Here is a 22771-nt window from a genome sequence, read left to right as displayed (position 1 = left end):
ATTCTATTCCACTGCAAAGTATTTGAGCACCCATCATCTCAGCCCTTTACTTTCTCTCTCTTGTGGGCTAATGTGAGAGCAATCTTACGGATATTATAAGAACTTCTTTCTTCCTCAACCTTTATGAAAACAATGCATTGTAAAATATATCTAGAAAACCTTTCCGAGACACTTCTTTTAATGGGCTTTTTATTCTAATGGTAATTGTACCTTTATCTTTCAAAAGCTGGTATTTTCTACCTAAAGCCATTTCTCCCCAAAATATCTCATTAAAAAGTCCACAGGAAAAAAAAGGGAGAAGAAAGCCTTAGGTATCATTTCCAAAACAGTGATTGAAATCTTCCCAAGTAATTATAGCTTATATCATCAGCAGAGGTAGTCTGGCTTGGCTTACCCCATAATCTAATTTCAGGGGCCGTGGGTTGGGGGGAGCTTTATTTTAACACTCATCTAAATCAACACTAAAGCCTTTTCTCTGGAAGGATTTATTGAGAAACTCAAATGAATATGCTTTTTGAATTAATGTTCTCCAAGGCGTATAGCTTCCTGTGCTTCTGTGTCAGACTGAATTCACCCTCCAGAACACTTTCCTTCCCTCGCCTTGTGTGGTTTCATTTAAGCCGCGCTGGTTAGAAACAGCATCTCAGACCTTACAATCAAATGACAAAGAAGGCAATTGGACTTTTTCAGGAATACGGACAAGTGGTGTCTGTTTTCTAAAGGACAAAATAAAGAGAATGTCTTGTTTTTAATTAGGCTCTTTCCCCTGCTGAGTCGAAAATTGCAGTACCATACCTGTTGACCACCACTGCCAGATCTAAAAACTCAAAGAAAGGAGTAAAGTGTTATGCTAACTTCATTGCCGTGTGATAGAATTTTTTATCTTGTTACGTCCTTTCTTAGAGAATCCTGACAGACAACTGTAACTGCTCTGTCTCAGAGCTGCACATAGGAAAGTAGAGAAAAAAGAAAACTATTATTCTTTGTCCCTTAGGAGATACCTGAAAACTTTTAAGTGGAAAAGAGTACTGTGTTTAAATTTGCCTTCTTATGGAAAAACATGAAGTAGCCCAAGTATTTTATAATTTTGTAGAAAAAAATACGCATCTATTTTTTCCTTGACTTGTTTTTATATAGTAATAAAAGTTATTTTGGAAGCTATTTGTGTGTGTTAACCATTTGTCCAAGCTGGAAGGTGTAGTTATTCTTCTGCAAGTTTCTGTCCCATGGTTTTTTGTTTGTTCGTTTGGGGAAAGAAAAAAAGATTTTTAAGTTTCTCTCTCTTTTTTTTTTAAGATTTTGTTTACTTATTTGACAGAGAGAGACACAGCGAGAGAGGGAACACAAGTAGGGGGAGTGGGAGAGGGAGAAGCAGGCTTCCCGCAGAGCAGAGAGCCCGATGTGGGGCTCGATCCCAGGACCCTGGGACCATGATCTGAGCCAAAGGCAGACGCTTAACGACTGAGCCACCCAGGCGCCCTTAAGTTTCTTTATTGAAAATGCTGTCAGATTTTTTTAAATAAAGTGTACTCTGAGTACCATATTTTTCCATTGCTGGGAGGATGAGAGGATTGTTTCAAAACTGCCAGGGTATCCTCCTCTGCACAGGAGCAGAACTAGAGCCATAGGTTTAGGCAACCAAAGCAGATGACAGTTTAAGTTGGAAAAGCATGGAAGGAGGGCCTCTTAAAAGAGCCGATTATTACAGAACTCTGTGTTTACAGTTACTCATCCTTGAGAAAGTACAGAACTCATTATGGATGAATTGTTGGATTTTTTTTCCCCAAATAACAAAAAAGGATTAGTCACGTCTAAGTAGTGCCAATACTCCTCCAATCTTAATTTAACCACTCATGTAGTCTTTTTTTTCACCTACTTTTTGTCTCCTGAGAAATGTTAACGGTATTTTATATTGTATAGCTATAATAACACCATAATATTACATATACTATTATGCAATAGGGCTATAACATTGTGTGTAAATTGAATTTTTATGTTACATCATAGTTTGTCATTGATTTATATTATTAATTTCAGGGGTACTGTATTTTATTTCAAATTGACCTTAATTGGCAAGTACTTACGATACTTTATAAATATATGGCTCAAACACACTAACATGTGATTTTTTTTAATGTAATTTTACATATATTAGCTCATTTAATTTAATTTGCAGTTGTACTGGACAATTACATTGTCCACCATGCCCAGCCTTCCCAACACAGCTCTGTTTTACTAACTACATATCACCTGCATTTCCTCAGCCACAGCTAATGGAATGAGAGTGGGAGATAACACGCCACTCGTATGTGGCCTCTCTATATAGCTGGCCAAGGCACTGTGAAGTGGCCTGGTATGAAATGAAAATGTCCGTCTTTCATTTCATTTCAGATGGAGGAATGAGCATTTCAGAGAATTTGAATTGGGAAGTACTTCAAGACCAAGTCAGGGAGAACAAAAGTTAAATGAATACCTAGAGACAGGAGCCCTGAGGAAAGCTAGACCCCAGGGATTAGGAAATTGTCTGTAAAGAGCCAAATAGGTTTTGTGGACCACATGGTTTCTGTGGCAACTACTCAACTCTGCCGTTGTAGCCAAAAGGGGCCACAGACAATAGTAAATGAATGAGTATGACTATGTTCCAATAAAGCTTTATTTATAAAAACAGTGGCAGGCCACATTTGTCCCATAGACCAAAGCTTGCCAATTCCTGCTCTGGACCATGAGGTAGGGCCATGATTGTTCATGACAGGCTGAAATGATAAGAAATCAAGAACTGTGTGGTAAAGAGAAAATACCTATGTGGTAGAGAGGAAGAATTGGCAGGTAATAATAGGAAACACAAGTGGGCAGTGGAGTAGTCTTGGGGAGGATGGCCAACTCAAATTAATGGCAGATACCAGAGTGAAGATCCAGGAAATCCTGCTGAGGGTTCCTCAGGACTGCAATGGATTCAGTTCCACTGGAACTGCTCCTCTGGGCATTATGGGAGATTTCAGTCTCTTTTTTGGCCCTAAATAAAATTCAGTGAGTTAAATACCATGAATTCTGCTTTACACACAAGGACACTTAGGTTCAGAAAGGTTAAATGTTTGCCCAAGTCACCCAGCTGGTGAGCAGCAGTCAGAATATACACGCAGATCTTCTGGCTCTTAAATTTCTAATGCTTTTCACTATAACCTTGAACCAACACTTCAGTGCACTCAAAAGTTGTTACCTACAAAACTCTGTAATCCAGAAAGCAAAGACTGATATGGTAAGATAAACCACCACCTATTCATTTATGAAGTTTAAATATCTTTAACAAAGCAAAATGGAAATTCTGGTATGCCACCATGAGAGATCATCTCCAGAATGACCGCCATCATTTCCTCTCCTGTATGCACACGATGCTCTTTATAGCAGGAGATGAAATCTATTTCCTCTTCCCTGAATCTGGGCTGGCCTTTTGGCTTCCTTTAGCCAATGGAATGCAGATGTGACATTCTGAGAATCTGAGCCCACACCTTAAGAGAACTCACATTCTATTTCCTCCTCTTGGAGTCCAGCCAGTATGCTATTGAGGAAGTCTGGACTAGGCCACCTGAAGTCCATTCAAAGAGAGACCCTGGAGAATAAGAAGTCATCTTGGATGTTCCAGCCCCAGATGAGCTCAGATGCACGAGAGGTTCCAAATGAGATCAGCAGAACTACCCAGCTGAGCTCCAGTCAACTCACAGAATCACGAGAAAAATAATAAATTACCCTTATTGTAAGCCACTGTGTTTGGGGGAGGTTTGTTATGCAGCAATGGATGTAATACAGTACTCTTATTTTAAAAACCTAATTGGGGATAGACTAAATCTAAATAGGAAGTATTTTCGGGGCAACCGGGTAGCTCAGCCAGTTAAGTGTCTGACTTCAGCTCAGGTCATCATCTCTGGATCCTGGGATCAAGACCCACCTCAGGCTCCCCGCTCAGCAGGGAGTCTGCTTGTCCCTCTCTCTCTCCTTCTGCCTCTCCCCCAGCTTGTGCTGTTTCTCTCTCAAATAAATAAACAAAATCATATATAGATAGATGATAGATGATAGATAGATAGATAGATAGATAGATAGATAGATAGATAGATAGATGGATAGATGATAGAGAGAGAGAGAGAGAGAGATAAGGAGTACTTTCCAGAATGTGTTCTGCAGGGTTTATTACATTTTCCTCAAGGATTTTGTTGTTGTTGTTCTGTTTTGCTGAAAAAAGAAGTTTGGGAAACACAGAATCAAATAAAGTTAAACAGGTTTTTTTGTTTTTGTTTTTGTTTTTTTTAAAGGGAGGACTTTACAGATCTTTTCCCCAACACCTTATTATGAATATTTTCAAGCATACAGAAAAGTTGAAAGAATTACAGAGTGAACATGTACATACCAACCACCTAGAGTCTATAATTAGCAATTTGCTATGCTTGCTTTATCACATTTCTATCTATTCATCCCTTTATTTGCCACATAGTCCATCTTAAATTTTTATACATTTCAAAACATTGCAAACATCAGTAAATTGGAATGGGTAGACATTCTTAGTTTGTTCACTATCATAGAGGGAAAGCATTCAATATTGTACCATTAAATGTCATATATGACCTTCAGCAGGTTGGGAAATTTTAATTTGCTGAGTTTTTTTTAAGCCATGAATTAAATGGTTACATTGTGTCAAATGATTTTTCTGCATTTACTGAAATAATCATATTGTTTTTTTCCTTAATTTTGTTAATGTGGTGAAATACATTGATTGGTTTATAAATATTGAATAAATTTTGTCCTCTTATCATATGTATTATAACTACATATGTTATAAACCCATAACATAGAGTTAAAAGTTTTGCTTTTATATTGTTATATGTGATTTAAAGAAATAAAGAAGTACTGTACTCATATTGCTCAGGCTGTATTTCAAATTTTAAAAGTCTTCTCAGCAAAAAAAGAAAGAAAGGAAGAAAAAGAAAGAAAAAGAGAGAAAGAAAGAAAGAAAAGAAAGAACGAGAAAGAGAAAAGAAGTAAAAAAAATAGCCTTTTAAAATTTACCCACATATTTACCATTTCCAGTGTTCATCACTCTTCCTGAAGTCTATGTTTCCAACTGGCATCATTTACCTTCCTGTTGAAGAACTTCCCTTGGTATTTCTTTAGTGCAGGTCTGCTAATTAATGATGAAGTCTTCTTCTTTTTATTTTTCTAAAAATATTTATATAATTTTCATTTTTGAAGAATATAGTCACTGGATATAGAATTTGGGGTTGGCAGACTTTCTGGTGCAGCAGGCCAAAGATGTCCTTCTACTGTGTTCTGGCCTCAATAATTTATGATGCTAAAACAGTAGTCCTTTGTATTATTGTTCCCTTGTATATAAGGTGTCTTTTGTTCCTGGCTGCTTTCAAGACTTTCCCTTTATTTTTGGCTTTTAGCAGTTTAATTATGATATATCTGGGTGAGACTTTCTTTTTTTTAATCTTACTTTGAGCTCATTGATTTCTTGAATCTATAAATTGATGTCTTTTATCAAATTTGAGAAATTTTTAACTATGATGTCTTCAAATAGTTTTCTGCCCCATTCTCTCTTCTCATTTTAAAATTCCACTTATAATGTGTTTGACTTTTTTATATTGTTCCCAGGTCGGGAGACTCTGTTATTTATTTTTTTTAATTATATGCATTTTTAACTATATGAAAGCTCAGGTCATTTTACATTTCTATAGATATTTTATATTCCCTTTCCTTTCCTTTTAAAGAAAACTTTTAATTTTGAAATAATTATAGATTCACAGGAAGTTGCAAAGATAGTATGGAGATGTCTTGTATATTCCTGATCCAGTTTGCACCAATGATTATACCCTACCTAAGTATAACAATACAAAATTGACATTGGTATAATATATGTATATAATTCTATGATAGTTTATCATGTGTAGATTTGTGAAACCACTATCACAATCAAGATACAGAACTCTTGCATCACCACAAATATCTCTCTCATGTTACTCCTTTATATTCACACCCACCACCCCTCCCCCACACCATTTACATCCTTTTACCCTCTCCATTTAGAACATAGTTGTCTATCTATTGAGAATCACAACAAACAGTATCATAATTTTTGCTTCACCCATCAAAAAAAATTTAGAAAACCCATTAAGGAGGAAATTTATGGTATTTGCCCCAAATATTTACTTTCTCCATTGTTCTTCCCTCCGGTTCCAAGATTCCTTTCTATTTAGAGAACTTTTGTTAGCTATTCTTTTAGATTAGGTCTGCTGGCAACAAATTCTCTAAGTTTTCCTTCATCTGAGAATGACTTTATTTCCTCTTCATTCTTTTTTTTTTTTTTTTAAAGATTTTATTTATTTATTTGACAGAGAGAGACACAGCGAGAGAGGGATCACAAGTAGGGGGAGTGGGAGAGGGAGAAGCAGGCTTCCCGCGGAGCAGGGAGCCCGATGCGGGGCTCGATCCCAGGACCCTGGGATCATGACCTGAGCCGAAGGCAGACGCTTAACCGACTGAGCCACCCAGGCGCCCCTTCCTCTTCATTCTTGAATAATGTATTCAGTGAACATGGAATTATGGGTTGACAGTTTTTCTTTCAGCACTTGAAAAATATAGTTTCTGATAAGAAATTTGTGGTAATTTACATTGTTTTTCCTTTATAAGGAGGTTGTTTCCTCCTGTTGCTTTCAAGATTTTTCTTTGTCTTTTTTCTTTTAGACATTTGATTATGATATGTCTTGTTATAGATTTCTGTGTCCATTCATTTCAAGCATATCCCTGAGCATAGTTACAATAGCTGCTTTATAATCTTTGTCTATTCAACCCAACGTCTGGGTCATTTTGAGATGCATTCCTATTGATTGTCCTTTTCTCTTGAATATGGGCTACATTTAGTTTTTCTTTGTATGTCTACCAATTTTTATTGTATCCTTGAGAACTATGAAGAGAATTGAACATTGAGAATGGTTGAAGAGACTCTAGTTATGTTATATTCCTCTAAAGAATATATTTTTTTAAAGATTTATTTACTTTGAGAGAGAGCATGCATGTGGGGGATTGGGGGAAGGGGCAAAGGAGGAGAACCTTTCAAACAGACTCCCCGCTGAGTGAGGAACCTGCATGGGTCAATCCCATAACCCATGAGATTGTCACCTGGGCTGAAACCAAGAGTCAGACCTCCAACCAACTCAGCCATCCAGGTGCCCCTGACTTTTTGTTTTAATAAGCAGTTAAGTTGGTTAAGACTCAATCTGTACACTCTGTTTACCCTGAAGCAAGCGCAGCTGAAACCTCTGCTCTGTTCTTTTAGCCTTAGATGCATTGCTTACATAGTTCCAGGTTAGCCAGAGATGTGAGTAGAGTTAATGTGTGGAATGTAAGGCTCTTCTTAGAGGTTCTCTTCTTTCCAGGACTCCCCATTAGTTTCAAGCTGCTGTGGTCACTTTGAATTTTGTTCTCTTGTTCTTCAAGCCAGTAAACTTGATCTGAGTTTTATTTATTTATTTATTTTTTAAAAGATTTTATTTATTTATTTGAGAGAGAGAGAATGAGAGAGAGCAAGCACATGAGAGGGGGGAGGATCAGAGGGAGAAGCAGACTCCCTGCTGAGCAGGGAGCCCGATGCGGGACTCGATCCAGGGACTCCAGGATCATGACCTGAGCCGAAGGCAGTCGCTTAACCAACTGAGCCACCCAGGTGCCCCTGAGTTTTATTTTTTGTATTTATTTTATTTTTTTTTAAAGATTTATTTATTTGACAGAGAGAGACACAGCGAGAGACGGAACACAAGCAGGTGGAGTGGGAGAGGAAGAAGCAGGCTTCCCGCGGAGCAGGGAGCCTGATACGGGGCTCAATCCCAGGACTCTGGGATCATGACCTGAGCAGAAGGCAGACGCTTAACAACTGAGCCACCCAGGCGCCCCTTGATCTGGGTTTTAGAGGAGATGTTGAATTTAGCAAGGTGTTGTTTAGGTCTGTTTTACCAGATCCTGACCATCTTGTCATCTATTTTAGGGCACAGATTAGTCCTAAGCCTAGCAGGGAACCACTACCTCCCTGGCTCCTGCTTCTTCACTTTTGCCATTCCTTGGTCTGAGTGAAGTGTTTCTCCTCACAGCGTTGGAAGAACCCTATTCTTGCCCCTAACTCTTTTTATCAGACTGTATCTATTGCTCATTATCTCTTCCTCCCTGATTTCTGTTAAGTGTTGGGGGGTTGGGATTTGTACTCCTACGCTTATGGTAGGGCCACGTAGATATATATCGAACGTCTATGAAAGGTTGATCAACAAGATAAGCAGGCTATGATAGCAAGAGGGATGGTCTGTGGTGGATAAGAGTAAGGAGCATAGGGAGCAGAACAGGTGAGAACTGCTACCCCCACTGTGGCTGGACAGTAGGGACCGTTGATTGGCCTTAGGCCGAATTGAATTTCCCTTCCTGGATCACTGGCATTTTTTCTTAATCTCTTCACTTCCTAGTTCCTCAGTGCCTTCACCTTACTATTTTTCTTTCAACAAAAGCCATTCGCATTAATGTGCATGGCAAGATGGAAACTAAGGAGGGCACCTCTAATTTGAAGGAATTTTCTTGGGACCACTTGGAGAGCGTGATATGTGCCCCCAGAAGACTAGTGTCTGCCTCCACCTGTCCACCTGGAAAACAGGTGGAGAGAGAAAAAAAAAGGAGGGGGGGTAGAGAGACAGGCTAGCTAGCTGTTCAAATGGCGGGGGGATTCATAGAGAGGCTACTGCTGTGCTGGGTTAGGCCCGCAGGTCCAGAGGCTGTTGGGCAACTAGGGCATCTCCAGTCTACAGGGCATTTGCTCTGTCCTTAGCCAGCACCTAGAAGTCTGGTGATACCTATGGCATTTCTCCTTTAAGAGGATCTTTTGCCTTTTTAGGTAGTCCTTAGACTAGAGCTAAGATGACTTCTTGCTGTGTACCTCCCCTGGGTCCATATCTTTTCTTACAGAGATGTGGACTTTCTTCCATGATAATTTGCTGCACAGAGGACAGTCTTGGTCCCCAGAGAATAAATCTTTAATTACAGAATGTTAGGCTTTAGGCAGCTAGAAAAGAGGAGAAGAGAGTATAAGCTGAAAAGGGCCCTCCTCACTCACCAGGGAGGTATGACCCGTAAGGCTACCCATTTTAAGGACGGGCAGATTTGGAGGGAGAAGATGCTGTATAAGTGAGCTGTATTAGCTCCCACAATCTGCCCGTCTCTGTCCTTGTTGGAGATAGCCCAACATTCTAACGCAGATTGCAAATCTGGATGAGAGGGTATGCATGTTTTTTCAAAAAAAGACAAAGAACACCTATAAAATTACCTAAGTTTTCTTATTTAGATCTTAGTATAGTTAGGGAGTCAGCTACCATCACTTTCCTCCTGTGAGGGGGGAAAAGAGTGAGCTTCACAGAGTGAGAAGAGGAAGTTCATGAGTGATTGATGAGTGCTCCACTAGGGGGGGATTTTTGGAGGTGGAGGAGGTTTTCTGATTGACTTTCAATTACATCTGGCCATCTTTGATTGGTTCAGTATCTACTGATTTCCAGGCTGAGTGGAGTCATGTGGGTTTTCAGTCTCAACTAGAAGAACATCTGACCCTCAGCCTCAGAGTCAGAATCTTACATAAGCATTTCCTCCATTTGGGCAATGTTATGGTTGAAATTTAACCTGAAGCCCAGTCCAAATAAATGTCTTACATGTACTACTATCTATTCATATGAATCTATCTATTCGTAAGCCTCCGGCTTAGTACCCGCACACACAGATAAGCAGGCTGGAGTCCAGGGGCCACGCACCGTTCTTTCCTTTTCCACTGTGGCCCAGCTGGAGGGACATGGAGAGAAGTGGAAGCACCCTTGTCTCTCCCAGCTTGACCCAGGTCCCTCCCTCTTCTATCAGAACTCCTATTTCCCCTCATGTGCCTAGCAGACTATGGAAGATTCTGGGCCCTGTGAACTCACCTGGAACACTCAAATGGAGGAAGGAAAGCAAAAGAGGGCCAAGGAAAGGGAAGTATCAACTTTCAAGTGTGACTTTATTCACCAGAGAGGGAGCAAAAGTACAAGTCAAGGGTGTGCAGAAGTATGGAGTGGTGATTATGATTCAGGTCCCATGGGATGGAAAGTCATCCCCTCCTCACTTTGCCTTCTACCTCCATGCCCATTCTCTCTTTCTCTCTTTCTCTCTCTCTCTCTTTCACACACACACACCCCTCCCTCCCTAACACACGATTTGTCAGTTTAAACCAGCATGCAAAACTGGATATGTGTTTCTTAGATTTTTTTTAAATTCTATTTCTACCCTGCAAGATTATATTAAATTTATAAAGTTGTTCTCCTCACCTCCATTCAATTCCCTAGTTCCTGACCTTACCAAGTACAAATATTTGATTGATTTGGAGGAGACCCACAAGATTTATGAAAATCTGTGTTTCCTCAAGACTAGGAAAAGGGCACTGAGGTCAGATGGTCAAGTTCTGTTTTCCTCCAAAGCTCTGGTGGATCCTTGTTCCCAGAGGCAGCCCAGTGTAGACAGCCATGCTCTCTTTCTCTTATATCCAGAGCACTGGGTTGTGGGCGAGGTGCAACAGGAGACTGAAAATCACTACTATCATTATGGCGAATCATCTTTAAAGATTTCTTGTCTTTGGAAAAAATGTCCAATAGAAAGAGAATGGACAAATACAATGTCATACTATTAAAAAACTATCGCCAAAAATTACACCACAGGTGAGTATTTAACAATATAGAGAACTGTTCATTAAATATTAATAAAGAAAATAAACAGCATATAAACAACTTGTAAATGTTAATGTTCATAATATATATGGTTATATAGTTCTCATTGAGACAGAGTAGAATAATGGGCATTTTAAATATCCCTCTTTTTATTTTATCTGCATTTTCTATAATCAACATGTATTATATCTGTACTAAGAAAATATCACAAATACTTTAAAATATGTATTATCAGAAATCCATGGGGCACCTGTGCAGCTCAGTGAGTTAAGCCTTCAACTCAGGTCATGATCCCAGGGTCATGGGACCAAGACCCACATAGGGTTCCCTGCTCAGGGGGGAGTCTGCTGCTTCTGCTCCCCCTGCTTGTGCTCTCTCTCCCTCTCTGTCAAATAAATAAATAAAATCTTTAAAACAAAAAGGAAATCCATCTGCCTGTTTGACATCATCCAAATCTTTGTTTTGTCTAATTTAAAAAGAAATAAAAGATAATATTTTTAAAACCAAAGTAAGTGCTTTGTCAACACCAGGAAAGCAGAACCAAAGCATTTGCCAGAGCCCAACCTGGTCAGACACCAGACCAGCCTGGGGACCCACTTGCTTTTGCAGCACTGATGATCCTCAGGTCCCCAGAGGCATCAACATCCCCAAGTCTTCCAAAGGTAATAAAAATTACTGTAAACTGGTCTGTATCGAATCATCCAAACTGGATAAAACAGAAAGATCTGGATTCTTGTAGAACTCTGTCATGGTCCAGGAATGTAACCTTGGACAAGCCACTTGATCTCTCCAACCTCTGCAAAAACAGGCCCTTCTTACTCACTCACCAATGATTCATGGAGGCACTCCTGTGTGCATAGGCACTATTCATTAGCACTGCCTTAGGCTCATGCTAGAATGCTACAAATCTATGTTATTTTATAGACTTTCCCCCAATTTAATTTATACCACCACTGCCATACTTCAACACAGAATTATCCAGAATTTTCAAGGCTTGAGAGTGGAGCAGAACTATTGTAATCTAAGTATTGAGACTTCCAGAAATAAGAGAAAATTAGTGTGGGCTTTTTAAAGGTGACAGAGGAGGCAAGACTGGGGTAAGGGATAAACTGAATGAAGAGTTAGAGAGGGACCAGATCGGAATCCACTTGGCTTAGAACAACTTGGAAGGAGGGGGCAAAGGGGATAATCCCCAGCAAAAGCAGTGGGGAAAATTAAAGATCATGTTGATAAATTCCTAAGCATAATAGTCTAAATGCCTTATTTTCCCTCAATGTACCATTCATTATTCTTTTCAGGCAAGAACAATCTGAACCAAACAATGTTCCTGTGTTTTCTATTATTGCAAGAGAGGGAGAGATCGAGCCAAACATCTTTGTCCTTGAATATTTAGTAAAATCCATGGTAAGATCATGTATTTTAACAAATATGGGAAACATGGGCCAAAATCAATAGAGACTGGTGTTTTGTTCCAGAAAAACTACACAGGATAAACATGGCCATAAAGGACATAATAGTGTCAGGAAAAGCTATTTTTATACTTCTCAGAAGATATTTAGATACATTGCTAGGCACAGCATTTTGTTTTGGTTTTGGTATATCATAATTTGATTGTTTTTCCTCATTGCACAGCAACATGCTTACCAAGAAAATTTAAAGGGCCACCAGTAGTAAACAACTAGAAAACAAACTAATTGAAAAATGCTCACATAAGGACATGTACTCACACTCAAATGCAAACTCACACAGACATGGATAAATGTAAGAAAAAGATAAAGGGGTGCCTGGGTGGCTCAGTTGGTTAAGTGTCTGCCTTCGGCTCAGGTCATGATCCCAGGGTCCTGGGATCGAGTCCTACATCCTGCTCCCTGCTCAGCGGGGAGTCTGTGTCTCCTTCTCCATCTACCCCTCCCCCCTGCTCATGCTCTCTCTCTCTCATGTTCGCTCTCTCGCAAATAAATAAATTAATTAATTAATTAAATAAGAAAGAAAAAGAAATAGGGGTGCCTGGATGACTCAGTTGGTTAAGCGTCCAACTCTTGATTTTGGCTCAGGTCATGATCTCAGCATCGTGAGATTGAGCCGTACATTGGGCTCTGCGCTGAGTGTGGAGTCTGCTTGAGATTCTCTCTTTCCTTCTCCCTCTGCGCCTCCCCTTGCTCTCTCACTTTCTCTCTCTCTCTCTCAAATAAATAAATAAATCTTTAAAAAAGAAGAAAAAGAAATATGAGATAATCAATAAGGAAAACTGACCGCTAATCAGAAATTTAACTATGAGAACAAAAATTCCTTTGGGCAAAATTTGGTGAGCACATTCCCTCTTTATGAGACTCCAAAGAGCCCACCCAATGTCATGGGGAACAAACTAGTTGAAACAATGTCATGTTATTTTAAAGAACTCCACCGTGCTCAGTTATCTTAGCCAAATATGGGGGTAGTAAAGTAGAAGTGCATTGTGTGTCAAAGTAGACAGCGGTCAAGGGGTAAATCAAACCTAGTTAGAGGCTCTGAGGTCAGGACTGAAGATGTTCCTGGCCAGTATGACAGTTTGATTCATTAAAAGAACACTAACAGCAAACGAAACTCATTTTTCATTATACAAAAAAGTAATAATGTTCTATGATTCATAACTATATATTTCCTTTACTTGTGTTAAAAAGCTAAGAAAGCTCAATTGAAATTATTAATGTTTACTCTTTGGAATCCAGAAATGTGCCATTTGATGATTTTTCAGCTATTACATGCACGCCCAGGTGCTCTGTATAGATTCTAACATTATTGGAGTATTTTGTATGTGCAAAGGCCTGTTAGAAAACTTCTGCCCTTACCTCCCTCTCCTTCACACACATACATCTCTGCTTTCCTAAGTAAAAGGCTGTAGCATTATGCTTTATAGATTATACATTACATATTAGGCAACGAGATATGTGAAGTACACTTGATCCCAAGCCTTATCCCTCACTGATTGTAAGATCTTCAGCAAGTCCATTTCTGAATTACAGCTTCTACATCTGTAGAATGGAGCTAAGAATACCTTTTTATTGGTGGTTTTATAAACAGGTTCTTTAATTTTTTGACACTCCTCCCATCCTCCCATCGAGAGGTAGAATCCAATTCCCTCCCTTAAACATGTCCCAGACTTCGTGACTCATGTCTAAAGAATGGAATGTGGCAGAAATAATACCATGTGACTTCTGAGACGAAGTTCTCCCTGGCTCTCTCCCTTGGAATGATTGCTCTTGGAACCCAACCACTTCACCATTTGGTGGAAAAGCCAAGCTGCCACAAGGAAAGATCCCACATAAGTATTCCAACAACGGTTCCAGATGAACTCCCAGATGACAACCAACATCAGCTACCAGATACGTGAATGAGTTTTCAGATTGTTCTCTCCCCCAATCTTTGAGCCACCCCAGCTGACACTGAGCACAGCAGAAACTGTCTCCTCCAAGTTCTCCCAAAATTATAGAGTCAGGAGCAAATAGATACCGTTACTAGTTTAAGCCATTACATTTTTGGGTGGTTTGTTGTGCAGCAACAAATAATTGGAACAGATTTTGGTACCATGACAAAACTGAAAACATGTAGCAATGACTTCAGGACTGGTCAGACTGCAGAATTTGGGAAGGTCTTTGAGAAATTGTTAGTGGAAGTTTAATGGCTTTTTTTTTTTTAAGATTTATTTATTTATTTTAGAGAGCAGTGGGGGAAGGGGCAGAGCGAGAAGGAGAGAGAGAGAATCTCAAGCAGGCTCCAAAGCCAATGCAGAGCCCACACGGGGCTCCATCTCACCTCCATGAGATCATGACCTGAGCTGAAATCAAGAATTGGACGCTTAACTGACTGAGACACCCAGGCGCTCCAGCTTCATGGCTTTTGAAGAGGTTATTGGTGAGGGTTGACAGGAAAGTAAGGAAAATGTTATTGGGAGCTGTCATAAAGTGGTAGAAAGTTCAGCAACACTGTCGATCTGTGGTAATATGGAAAACAGAAAATACACAGATTAACAGAATGACCTAAGGCAGCATGACAGGGGCTGCCTGGTTTTTCCCTGGCTGCAGCAAAATGCAAGAGGAGAGAGATAAGAAAGAACTGTTGCGTACAAAGGACCCAGGAACTGCCGGGTTGGAAAATAACAGTTTCTCTTTTCCCACCTCTCCAAGTGGCAAATGAAATGGCTTCCAGGTAAAGATCGGATTCAGCGTGATCTCAGGAAACCACAGTTCAAAGGTGAGGCCACCAGTGTGACTAACACTAGCAAGTGTTGGCAAAGATTTCAGGTGTTGCTTTGTCGACGTTTGCAAGTGGAGGAAAAGGCCCACAAATGGAAAGGGGGTTACCAGACGGCAGCTTTGGAGAATCTAAGGTAAAGAATGGCTAAGCGAGATTTATGGGAGTAGCTTTTGCCTGAGTTGCTGATACACTGATTCATAAGAAGCCCACAACTTTTTTTTTTTTTAATTACAATCATTCTAGACTGAGAGGGCCAGTCTGGCTATTGGATCCCCAGACTTCTAAGGTCTGAGAGCCACCTGAAGAACTATGAGCGGTAAACATGGGCTCTTTTAGTGGAGAAGGAAGACTGGCTCCAGGGATGGAACCAGGGGTGCAGTGGGTGGAGCCAAAAGCTACTTCCAGGAAGTAGTGCTGAGTCCTGATGGAGGAATTGGCGAATTGAGCTCAGGTGGGATTCGGAGCTCTTGTGTCCCAGGGACGGCTGTACGCCTCCTGCTTTTCTTTTTTGAACAGAAGTGTGTATAGTGCTGATCCTGGGCGTGTCCCACCACCGTATATTAGACGTGGTTGGCAGCTGGCTTGTCTCTTGATTCATCGGCCTTCAGATTGAGAGGAGCTGCATCTGGAGCAGAGTACCCAAGGAGCCTCTGCTCCACCTGCACCTGATTTATGTGTGCAGATCATGACCCTCAAGCTTGGGTGTGAGGCTACAGCAGGTGCAACGTTTAAGTGGTCTAGGTATGGGGTGTGTGTGCGTGTGTGCGTGTGCTGGGTGATGAGTGTATTTGCATGTAGGGGAAAATGTAAATTATTTGTGTACAGTGGGTGAGTTGTGATCATCTTAAAACATATCCATAAATTATTTCAAATTCTTCCCAACAATAAACAGAGCCTAATTTCCCTTTCTTTGAATCATAGTTGGCTTCAGTGACTTGCTTCTAACAAATAGAATATGGCAGAAGTGACACTGTGTTACTTCTCAGACAAGATTACAAAACGAGAGACAGCTTTCACCTTGTTTTCTTTTTCTTGGGATGTTTGCCTTTGGAACCCAGCTGCCATTTTAGTAGGAAGCCAACAGCCACATGAAAAGGCCATGAATAGGTGTTTGGCCCCAGCTGCAGCTGAGGTCCCGGCTCACAGTCAGCATGAACCAGCAAACTGTGAGTAAACGAGTTTCCTGAGGGCCTCAGCCATCAGTCTCAAGCCACCCCAGATGATAGGGGTGCCATATCCCTACTGGGTGCAAAGGGAGCAAAGACAAACTGTCCTTGCTCAGCCCTGCTCAAATTACAATTCATGTGAGAAATAAATGCAGTCATTGTTTTAAGACACTAAGCTTTGGGGTGGTTTGTGAAGCAGCAGATACCCAGGTACTGATTTGCAAATCTCTACTAGAAATATCCACATATCTAAACAAAACCTTGTAACAGTTACAACATTTTATGCATTATAAATTACAGTTGCTTTATGGTCCCTAGCTTTATCACTGCCTAACTCTGGGGCCTTCAGTAGACCAGTCTTCTGAGTTTCATTTTCTGTGATTGTAAGATATAAAAATACTTGTCTTTTAAAAAACCATTTATGAAGATTATATAGCAACAAGGAAAATGATGATATATTGTAGGTTATAAAACTGGATTCAAATGATTACAACTGTAAAAATGTGCAGATGAGAAATAGATTAGATTAGTGGGCTTAAAATAATTTTCCAAATTTCTGTGAGATTATTTACTTTAGTAATCAAAAAAACGTTAAGTGCTTAAAAAAATCCCATTGCGAATTCCCAGCCCAAACTTGGGGAATGGGTTGGGTTATTTCTTCTCACTGACCTCCCTGCTGGTTAAATCATGTAAAGTGGCTTGGAAGAGGAATGGGGACAAAATAACATCCTGTTACTTGGAGTTTGGAGGGCAATCAAGGATATACTCCAGAACTCAGATTTCCTGCCTCTCTGGCCAGTGCACCATTCCCTTACACTGTAGGCTCTTAATACTAGTTAGTTTTTTACCTATATGGGTTAAGCATGAAAACCAATGCCACATTAAATATTCTTCTTTTAAATAAGCAGCAATCCCAGCTATCTGAGCTCAGAAGCCATGGAATCCAATGGTCAGGGGCATGGGTTGGAAACCTGCCTCCCCCAAGTACTGTTTGGGGTCTTTGCAGATGTAAGTAAGGATCTTGAGTGGAGATCATCCTGGATTACACAGATGGGTCCTAAATCCAATGATAAGTGTTCTTATAAGAGAGGAAGACAGCAGAAGACCATGTGAGGATGGAAGTAGAGATTGGGGTTATGTAGCCACAAACTGAGGAATGTCTGGAGCCATCAGAAGGTGGAAGTGGCAAAGAAGCGTTTCTCCTTTAGGGCCCCAGGGGGAACACAGCCCTGTGGGCACCTTGATTTCAGGCTTCTAGCCCTCAGAACTGTGAGAGAATACATTTCTGTTGTTTTAAGCCACCGCGTGTGGGCTAATTTGTTATGGCGGCTCTAGCAGACTAGTGGAATGGGTGAATCTCACAACCACAACATTGAACGAAAAAAATACTCAGGATACAGGGAAAAATGATATTTAAATAAAGTTTTAAAAACATGAAAACTGATACTTTGCATTATATTAATATATTATATATTAATATATTATATATTAATAAAAACATAAAGAAACAAATGGGAATGATAAACACCAAATTTAGGAAGTGGGAACTGTGAAGGAAAAGGAGGGAACACAGTGGGGGTACACAGAGGGCTCCAGATGTATTGATAATACTGTGTTAAGCTGAGTGAAGAGGTCAAGCATGATCAATATATTTTAATTTTTTATTTAATTTTTTATATTAATGGGTCTTGCTGCTTTTTGTTTGTTTTAAGATTTTATTTATTTATTTGACAGAGAGAGACACAGCGAGAGAGGGAGCACAAGCAGGGGGAGTGGGAGAGGGAGAGGGAGAAGCAGGCTTCCCACTGAGCAGGGAGCCCGATGCGGGGCTCGATCCCAGGACCCTGGGATCATGAGCTGAGCTGAAGGCAGACCCTTAACGACTGAGCCACCCAGGCGCCCCTCAATATCATATTTTTAATACCATTGTGTAGGACTAAACTATTTCATAATAAATTTAAAATCATGTTTAAAAGGAAAAAAGGAGAAGGACAAGAAGGAAGGTTGATAGCACCTTGAGGGCGGGAGCTTCTTTCTTGGGTAATGCGTGACCTTTCAAATGTCAGCCAGAACAACATGATTTGGTGCATGTGTTGTCTCCTGATACTTAATAAGCAGATGAAAATCACTTTGTTAGTATTCAGAGTTCTGATGTCATTTATAAATAATTCCAATAGTAACCTTTTTCATTGGAAAAACACCTGTGTAGTGCTGACTCTGATTACTCCCTGTGGATATTGCTTAGCTAAAAATTAATATATCATACTTTCTAGAATGACAGACTGTGGGCTGGAATAAGAGAAAACAGTAATTTATAAGATGGAGTAATCACTGGACGATCCAGGTACTATTTACTGACTTTCTTCTTTGTTCTCAAGCCAGCAAAATTATTGAGTCCACAATCCCAGAGTCCTTTATTAGCCTTAATCTTAGGTTGTCTATCAAAAACAATACTGTCGTGGATTAATAAGCACCACAAACCCATAATAAGCGGCACAGGCCTTTCGTCCTCCGTGGCAGTAAGTGAGCTCAGCTGAAGCATTATCAAAGTGTGACTGACTAGCTGGGCTGCCAAGCCCTTGCTCCCTTAGTGTGGCTGAAGCGCCTCCCTGGCTGCGCTCTCTGGAATATCCACGAGGTGGCAGCAACTCCTCGGCAGCCAACCAGGGGCTCCACGGGCAACTGCGGCCGCCATTGACTTCCTCCTCACCAACAGGGCGGTTGTAGTTTCAAAGTCAGATTTGGTTGTTTCTTTTAGAGCTGGGATTTAGAGCAGTCTCACATTTCTTCCTTCGTTTTTTTCGGTACACTAGGTGAAATACTTTATTATGTTTAAAACATGCCTATTTTCCAAATTTACTAGGCCTGTGAATAATTTTAAGTAAGACATTTATATTGTGAAGGCACAGGGGAAGTCAACATCTGCAATAACCAAAGAAACAGATGATCTTTCAAACAATTTGCATTTTATAAAGGGCGGAATCATGATAGCAGGTAAAATATGGCTGGTACCAGGGGTCTCTTCTTGCAGGGCGCTTTCGCCCAAATCCAGACTCAGCTGGGAAATGTCACATCAAGTCTCTAGTCTGCTTACTCTGTCTTACAGTGCCCAGATTCGGAAGCTCTGAGCCCTTGAGCACCTAGGCCCCTAAAAGGATGATTAGATAATAGTGGTCCTCAGAAATTTCTGAGCTGACACTGCCTTTTTTCTTTTTCTTTTTTTAAGTTGGCTCCACACCCAGCATGGAGCCCCACAGGGGGATGAACTCAAGACCCTGAGATAAGATTTGAGCTGAGATCAAGAGTCAGATGCTTAACTGACTGAGCCACCCAGGTGCCCCACCTAATTTTCAGTGTAAGGAAGACTCTCTCACATTCCTCAGATATAAACATTCTAAGCATGCTTGGGATGTATAAAGAAAAAGAACCGTGAACTAGAAAAATGCCTTCTCTCAACTGTTCATAAATGTAGAACACTAGAAACAATGTGGTGAGAGAATGAACACTGGCTTTGGCATCTGGGAACACAGATTTGAGCCCTTTGCCTAAGGAACTGTGGGATCTGGGATATCTCTTCTGTGTAATGGATTTAATAATATCTCTCCGCCTGACCTCCTGGGTCTGTGAGACTCACAAAGAACACATAATCTAGATGCTCAATAAATGTTTGTTGAATATAGTTGAAATCAGTATAAATGATGGTGACAGGAATTTGAAAGATGTATTTTAATAAACAACCCAAAATACATAACTGTAGGGTTTTATAACTAAAACATAATGTAGTAATGGTTTTCAGAAATGAACAATGAATATCCTTCCACCCATCCTGAGTAGTGGTTTTCAGTTCTGGGAAGATTTTCAAAATTCCCAGTGACCAGGGGTTTTTGTGTTGTTTGGTTTGTGTTAATTGGTTGGTTGGTTAAGCCCTCTGGGTGATGATAACAAACAGCCAGGATTGAGAACCACTGCTCTAGGGCAAAAGTAAGTTAGTGCCATTACTGAGTATTGGTTATAATTGAATCAGAGTAGAAATGAGTTTCTAGTTAAAAAAAAAAGTCTACTATTTCTGGCCGGAAATACAGGGCTATGTCTGGATCGCTTTTCTTTATTATGACACTCTTCTTTTTCTCTTTGTACAAAAGAAAAACTGCTTGATGCAGAAAATGTGAAAAATATGATGAAAATAAAACAACAAAAAAAGCACTGTATATCTGTAGCCCCCGGAAACACGGGGGCATGCCCTTGCAGTGTCTTTTTTCTTGTGTATATTTCTAGAATGAAAATGGAATCAGGCCACGTTTTGTAGCCGGTTTGTTTACTTGGGAATATGATGTGGACATCTTCCCATACCAATGAACTTTCTTCCAGGACATGGCTTTTAATGGCTACTTTGCGGCTATTAGATACGTCATCATTTCTTTATTTTCTTGTTATCTAACTTTAGATTGTTTTCAGTTATTCTATTCTTATAAAGATATTACGATAAATTCCTGTAATACAGTTTTTGCACAAAGCTCTGATAACTCCTTTGAATAATGGCCCCACCTTTTATATTTACTCCTGATCAGTTTGAGCAGGCTTTAGATGAATCACAAACAGGAAGATGAACTTCTCAGAAGTCCTGATGCCAATGACCTACCTCCACATTCCAGAAGTAGCTCCAGAACAGCTGAATCTGTTAGCCAATACTGTCAGGTAGGAGAGCTCAAAATTAGCCGAATATTCACTAGATTAGTGGTGCTCAAAGTTCAATGTATGTATGAATCTTGTCAAATGCAGAGCTTGTCAAATGCTGATCTGGGGTGGAGGCTGAGGTTCTGGTTTTCCATCTGGCTCCCAGGTGATGCTGATGCTGCTGGTCAGTGGACCACATTTGAGCAGGAAGGACCAAGATTATATTCCCATTAGACCAAGTATACCTATGTCTCATCTTTGCGTTTCCTAATTGTATAAAACACAATGACGTCCACAAATAAAGGGGCAGAGTTGAAATGACTATCTATTTTCAATAATGTGTTTATTCAAGCCAGTTCATTTGGACCTTGCTTTTGGAAGAAAAATTTAGCTCTTTATTTTTAGCATTCTCTCTAATTTCCAGAGGACCATAGGCAGCTTTTCTTTCCATATTAGTAATTCTATAAAAGAGAAAAATCAAGGATTTATATCTGAGACTGATGCTATATCATGGATCCCCAAATGTGAATGAAGCAGCTTGCCCTTTCCTCCATTCATTATTGGAATCTTTCAACTATCACCGGTGGCCTATTGGAAATCTGAATTGTGAAGAACACGCTTAGTGATTTTCAGGAAATATCACATTTTTTTTTTAACCAGGAAAAAATAAATAAACAAATACTTCACCGTTTTTGTTTTAACAAGGTAAGGTAACCCACCATATACTTTGAATATTGACAGTTGGCATTTAAACAACTTCTATTACAAAAGAACAATGCATGTTCATTGTAGGAAATTTGGACACGTTAGAAGGTAGAAAAAAGAATTAAATGCCATCACCCAGAGATAATTATCATTGTTAATAATCTACTACAGGGATGCCTGGGTGGCACAGTTGGTTAAGCATCCGACTCTTGGTTTTGGCTCAGGTCCTGATCTCAGGATCATGAGATCTAGCCCTGTGTGGGGCTCTGTGCTCAGGGCAGAGTCTACTTAGGATTCTCTCCCCCTCTCCCTACCCCTCCAGCTCATCCTTGTGCGCTCTCTCTCTCAAATAAATAAATAAATCTTAAAAAAATCTATTACAAGCATCCCCATGTACCTCAGCAATTTAGGAAAATCCTCATCCCCTCTTTGGTTCATAAAATCCACTTCCAGACACAAATCTCATGCAATTTTTCTGCTCCTTATCCTAGGAAGTAGGCATAGTAAATCCAACACACCCTTAAGAACTATTTCTTTTTCACATCCTTTGTCAGTCATATTAAATTGTTTTATTGGGGGAAAATTATTAAATCACCTAAACTTTTATAATATTTATTCACATAGTAATATTATTCTACTTGTTTTTATAAGTGGATATTTAATTATTTAATGGTTTCTAGGTTGTTTTTTTTTTAACATCAGTTTAGCAACCCTTCCTTACCGAGTCAACAGCCCACAATATGACAAGCTAATTAAATTAATTAACCCCTGCATGTCAGCTCACATACTGTGTTCAGTCAGTTAAAATACCACAGATACTGTAGAATAATTATTAGACCCATGATTTGATCAGTGTTTCAGACTTTATAATAGGTCCACATACAGATATTTCGTATATACTTTATTATGTTGTCACCACAGCAACTCTGTGAAATGTTAGTTTTATCTCTGTTTTATAAGTGACAGAATTGAGGTGCGAAGATGTTAAGTGATTTACTAAAAATCTCACATTCAGGGAGTGGTGAAACAGTGAAAATGGGACCTTTTAAAATTTTCTACTACTGACTCATTTTGTTCTTAATTTCTCCATTAAAATGTTCAGAATAAAAACGTCTTCATTTAAAAATATAAGATACAAAGATGCAGATGTTTATGCTTCTTCCTATGCTGTAAAAATTCCTTTATCTCTGAAAATAAAGGTATAAGATACATACGGGAACCCTGCACTAT

The 22771-nt window shown here is 39.7% G+C and overlaps 1 protein-coding gene across 1 annotated transcript in view; it reads left to right on the top strand.

Annotated features, from left to right (window-relative positions):
- The first annotated feature begins 14875 nt into the window (after positions 1 to 14875).
- Positions 14876 to 22771, top strand: part of DYNC1I2 (dynein cytoplasmic 1 intermediate chain 2) — a 143803-nt gene continuing 135907 nt past the window's right edge. The window contains exon 1 of the mRNA XM_035007780.1: positions 14876 to 14993. The gene's annotated coding sequence lies outside the window, so the exon portion shown is untranslated. The remainder of the gene's footprint in view (positions 14994 to 22771) is intronic.

Source organism: Mirounga leonina, unplaced genomic scaffold (genome assembly GCF_011800145.1).
Source record: "Mirounga leonina isolate KUSES-001 unplaced genomic scaffold, KU_Mleo_1.0 Mir_151, whole genome shotgun sequence".
In the NCBI taxonomy this organism is placed as follows: domain Eukaryota; kingdom Metazoa; phylum Chordata; class Mammalia; order Carnivora; family Phocidae; genus Mirounga; species Mirounga leonina.
The sequence above is the reverse complement of the archived record's forward strand: the minus strand, read 5'-3'. Positions and strand labels throughout refer to the sequence as shown.